We start from the raw sequence: 5,574 nt of genomic DNA, 5'->3' as shown, positions 1-5,574 counted from the left end.
GTATGGCATCAGCCAAATCTCATGTAGATTATTCAAAACAAGGATCTAGAACTGTGCTTGGTTTATGGAGGCTCCCCTTGCCTGGAGTGTTTTTCCACTCAGTTCTCTCACACCCAGCTGAAAACTCCCAGCCTTTAGCTCTCCGTTATATTGCTTCTTCATCCAGGACTCGTTTCCTGACTTGAGAGACTGATGAGCCTCTTCACCCCACCCCATCCCCCTGCCACTCCATAGAGTTTCCCGGTAGCTTCTAGAACTGTTTATTCCAATGTCTCTCCTTCCCCTTAGAAAGTCAGCTCTGGGGAGACAGGGGATCTACTCCGTTTATTTCTGTGTCCTGTACACTGGGCCTCTAGTTAGACCCATAGTAACCATTCAATAAATACTGCATAAAAGAGGACCCCCTTTCCCCCCTGTAGTTCAGTTCCTAGTGCCATCTGTTCTTAGCTGTGATGTCCAAAGAGCACGGTCTGCTTCGAAATAGTTTCTTCACCGCTACAGGAAAAGTCCATTTCTGAGAGTCCATTCAACTGTGCCAGCCTGCTACCTATTTACTCTCTATCTACAGCTCATATTTGGACCTACCCGGAACAGGTCATGTCTCAAGAACGCAAGGCACTTGCTCACTCTGAGGGCTTGTCATTCTTTTGGAGACCCTTTCACTCTTCAAATATTATCTTTCTGATGTGATCCTTGGCTGAATCACAGATCCCTCCAGCTCACTGGGGCTGGGTCACTTGATGCAAGGCCAGCTAGGTCAGCAAACACATCCTACCTACTTTCTCTGTTCCTGGAAGCTTTAGCCTTGTGCCTTCCCATAAGGAGCTGCAGAAGGGGGTGGAAGGGTCAAGCCCGTGAGAGGAGCGGTGCTGACACAGCCCAAGGGCGGAGGTTGAGGGGGGAGAGAGCCATGACTCAGACTGTGTGAAATGTCAGTGTGCAGCAGGCTGAGGCTGAGCTGAGACTGAGCGTCTTGGGAGGTAGTGAGGTCAAGTCATTGCAGTTGGAGCCAGAAGGCTGAGCCATAGTGGCTCCCTTTCCCTAGCTATGTTCCCATTAATGTAAAGTTGAACCTCTATTGGTAAACTGTCTACATTCACACTTAGCTTACTCACCCCCAGTGTGACTTAGATGTGCAGACAGAACACACATCTATTGAATACCTACTATGTGATCTCTACTTGGTTTTGTCCTCGGGACAGGCCTGCATGCTTACAGGGAAGAGGAGTCAGCCTTTGCTCTCGGTCTCTACATACCAATGTGTTCCTACTTGGGTGTTGGAACACTTTCTTTCTGAGCCTTGGAGATAGGGTTTCATGGTCCAACATCCTTGTTTAATGTCATGTCCTCCTCAGTCAGGCAGGACTACAAGGTCTTGGGGTATAGAGCTATCAGAGTTTAAAGTAAGGCTCAAGCTGCTCTGGAATTGCTGACTCTATCTACAGTGGCTTGGTTTTGGGCTCTCCCACCCAATGTTCTGTTAGACAAGACAGTTGTCTTGTGGGTCAGGGTGCTGCTTGGCCATGATGCTGGGAAGGGTCTTTGGTTGGGTCCCTTTTTCTCAACTTAGATGTTATCAGGAACTTTTGCCTCTAGAATTTGTCCTAAAATTTCAAGGCTGCCAATCTAATTGAAAAGTATTTCCATTTTAAATAGATTACTGATAAGCAGATCACTTACTTATGAAATGACAACAAGAAGTTCCTAAAGGATTGGGCATATAGTCTATGGTCTTAAAGAATATAAGAATAATTTATGAATAATTAATATATTATTTATAATATATTAATTATTTTAATATATTTTATTTATAATATTAATTTATTTATAATTATAAATATATTTCTTCTTCTCATTCTCTCTCTTTTTAAAACCAAACAAGATCATTATGTATGACTTTTGACTTGCAGTTAAGTGTACTAATGGGATTCCTGAGTGAAAATGAACAACCCGGCTGCGCACCTTCTCCTGGTGCTGGGGGTTAAGCTATGGTGCCACAACACATTGCAGGTGCATGACTGGGGCTGTCTGCCCTTTGCCGGTGGCCCTTGTAACTAACTGCCAGCTACAGCCCCCCCCCAAAAAAAAAAGAAAAGGAAAGAAAAAAAAAAAGAAAAAATGAAGATGAGCAACCCATATGTGTCTCTTTTATCCATGGATTCAAGGGAAGCTGGATTGGGGCCGGTAGCCCCGCCCACTCCCAGAGCTTAAGTGGTGTAGAGAAAAGCTGCGCACAACAGAAAGGTGTACGCATGGACAGTATTTACAAAATGACTACCAAGCTTACACATAATCAAAACAATAAAACTATGTAAAAGCCTTTCTTACTCTTGAAATGAAAGATAAGAAACTGAGAACTCACGTGACGTTGAGGAGAGGGCAATTTAGGAAATTCTATTGGACGTTAGTTTGACAAAATGTATGTCGGGCTTAGGGAAATTTACATCCCTTGATCCAAAAACTCCAGCAGGAGACATCTCTCCTTAAGAAGTCCTCGTGAGAAACATAGGAAATATTTCTCTGCAATCAATCCCATAACAGAATGAGTCACAGTGCAGACAATATGGTGTGTGTGTGGGGGTGTTCCCTTCAAAACCTTATTGCAAGAGAATGGTTATTACAAATTATGATAAATTGAAAAGCATAAAACCATTTTCTCTGACAAAGTCAGACATGTAAATTATGATCTTATTTATGTAACATTTACCTGTTTACAAACACACACACACGGACCTGCTGGAAGGAAATTCAGTGCTAACTTCTAAATTGTGGGGTGATGAGTGTTTTTAATTATCCTTGTCTGCCTTTACTTTCTCCCATCCCGAGGAATGAGGAATGCGCATTTCCTTATAAGATTAAGAAAAAAAATTAAAGTTAATTTAAAATAATAGTATCCAGCAAAAAGTCATAATTTTATTACTGTGAAGCAATTGAGCAGTGAAGTGACAGCTTGTTATTAATAGGAATAACCATCAGTCAGCACTGAGCACATGCAATATTCTTCATCGGAGCAATTATTGAGTGCTGATTGTATGCAAGGCATTCAACTGAACCTTTAACATTGTAACACAAATGACTGCGTGCCTCATGGAGTTAAGCCACGAATGTAATCACTTTCATTGTGTAAACAAGGAAACGAAGATTCCCTGTGAGTCAGAGATTTGTTAACAAAGTCTCAGAGCTTCAACTGGTGGCGCCTCTACTTGACAGTGGGTTGGTCAGCATGGAGGCCCCTGTTCTTCACTGCCAGAATTCACCGGCACATGCTTCTCACATGGTTGGTGCGAGATTTTCAATTGTACAGTGCTTCCACAGTGGGCCTGCATCATACAGCAACATGCACCACAGGTAAGGCTTGCCTGAGACAGAACCCAGCCCTTCTGAGGGTCAGAGGCCATTTACTGTCAGAGAACTAGTTTAGTTTAAAAGAAAAAATCCAATCTCTCCCAAAGATTAAGCAAAGCAGGGTATACACACACACACACACACATTAGCAAAACCAGGGAACCCATCACAGGAGAATCAGGGCTCCCTATGCAAAGCTTTCAATAAAGAAAATATCAGTGGCCCCTCCTCTAAGCCCACCTCCACTTCCCTCAGAGGGATGCAGTTTTTTCTCTTCAGAAATGCTAGTATCTTCCTGCTAGCTGTAACGGAGGTCTGTCCTCACAGAGTACCATCTTTCTCTGCACTTTAAACAAAAGTGGTATGCACGCTGGATGACTTGGTCTTCAAGACCTGTGTGCACCGTGCAAGGCTGTGGTGAGGGTTAGTGATGGACTCTCTGAAGACAGGATAATGCCGGTCTTGGCTCACACACTTCTCTGTTTCTCAACCTGGGCCCCCAGCACATAGTAGGTTCTCAGCAGATCTTTACTGACTGGGAGAATGAACCAGTGAGGCCCACAGGTGACTGCAAGGAAGTGAGTGGCTGGCTGCTCATTAAATTCTAGCTGTACTGCACTAGGATGCATGGCCCTGGACCCTTAGTCCATGCATCCCGGAGGGCCAGGGCCAGCTGGTCTCTGGGGATTCTTTTAGCTCTGACATCTGTGTTTGTGACTAAGTCCCCCTGCCGTGAGCTGGCACTCAGAGAGAAAGATGATCTTCTCAGTATGTGCACAGAATGACCGATATGTTTAGAGCCTGCATCCCATCCCAGCCTTTCTCTGTCCCTTTATTCCCCATCAAGGCCTCTCTCATGCACATGGCAGTCAACAACATCTGTCAGAGACACTGGGTGCCAGGATGACTCTTGCTTGCAAGCATGTCTGCAAAGACCTAGAGATAGGGAGCCATGGGAGTTTAGCTTACAATAACTCTGAGTGGTCAGAGGACTGTGCATACAGGGCCCTGACTTCATAGTGGGTTAGCTGCTGTGTCTGCCCAGGGTGACTCAACAGATGTCACATGTAGTTTAGAAACTTGGAGGGGCTAAGGACTCTGTGGTGAAAGGCGTGGGGAATTCTCTTGTCCCAAGGATCATTTGCTTTTTGTCTTCTTAAAAGGAAAGATTTGAGAGGACTGGCCCAAATATGAAGGGACTGAACAAACGAATGCATAAGAGATAAGCAGAGGAAACAGATTGGGGGGCCAGGGGTGGGAGGAGGATTTCCTCTTTCCGTTATTCCATAGTTAATTGCTGACAGTCCATCATGAGGACAGATTGGCAGGGTAAAACTCTAGCCATCTTACTTAATCTAAAGTTTCACATGACTGCAGAGCTTTCAGGAATGAAGATCCAAAGACACGGGCAGAGCCATGCACGAGCAAACAGAGAGGTGACTGGCTAACCAAAAGCTGAATGGAGAGAAACAGACCTAGGGAGACTTAGGGAGGCACACTTCACAGGGTTTCTGGTACCCAGAAAGTTCTTATGACTTGTGTTAAGGCCTTGAGGTAGAGGCAGGCAGAAGGGCCGGAAAAGGGCAGAGAAGAGCGTTCCACGTGTGCAGAGTTCCCTGACCCCTCCACCTTGGAACATTGATGTATGTTTAGGTGCCATCGGGGGAGCCATCAAGTCTTGAGTTCTGAAGAGAGGAAGTAAACTGATTTTAGGAGCATCTGTTGCTTCCAAACCCCTGTCCACTCTCATCCTGTTCTTTATTTTAGCACCGACTTCTGGGTTTTGCCACAGAATACCAGCAGCTCAGCGTGAGGGTGGGTAAGGCTATGGGGTTCCTTCAGGAAGCCTGTGTCCTTCAACTGGATACAACTGCTCAACCACTGTCAAGGTTGCCTTCTCAAAAAGACTTTTTCTATCCATTTAGGGGCCCTGGGGACTAAGGGTGAAAATATCCCGTTACGGACTCCTGGGCATTGCACTAGCTGTCAAACTTCCCCACCCCCAACTTGTGTGAACAGCCCCACTGCAAACCAGCCCTTCTTGAATTGCCCCTTTTTGAGCACACCCCCTTTTTCCTGTTAGGGTTCTGACGGACACAAAGAGATCAAGGCAATGAGAAGTAGCCACATGGAATACTTAAAAATAAATTTTAGGTCGTGGGAACCCTGTATGCACTCAAAATAAGTCAACAAACAAACAAACAAACAAACAAAGATGTGTGGGTGTGC

The 5,574-nt window shown here is 45.0% G+C and overlaps 1 non-coding gene across 1 annotated transcript; it reads left to right on the top strand.

Moving 5' to 3' along the window:
- Positions 1-1,943: 1,943 nt before the first annotated feature.
- On the top strand, positions 1,944-2,073 carry LOC115031042. The gene has a single exon (XR_003836620.1). It is a non-coding gene; the product is annotated as a small nucleolar RNA SNORA76 (small nucleolar RNA).
- The last annotated feature ends 3,501 nt before the right edge of the window (positions 2,074-5,574 follow it).

The sequence above is a fragment of the Mus caroli genome, chromosome 4, assembly GCF_900094665.2.
Source record: "Mus caroli chromosome 4, CAROLI_EIJ_v1.1, whole genome shotgun sequence".
NCBI lineage: Eukaryota > Metazoa > Chordata > Mammalia > Rodentia > Muridae > Mus > Mus caroli.
Note: the sequence above shows the minus strand (reverse complement) of the source record. Positions and strands in the feature narration are given on the sequence as shown.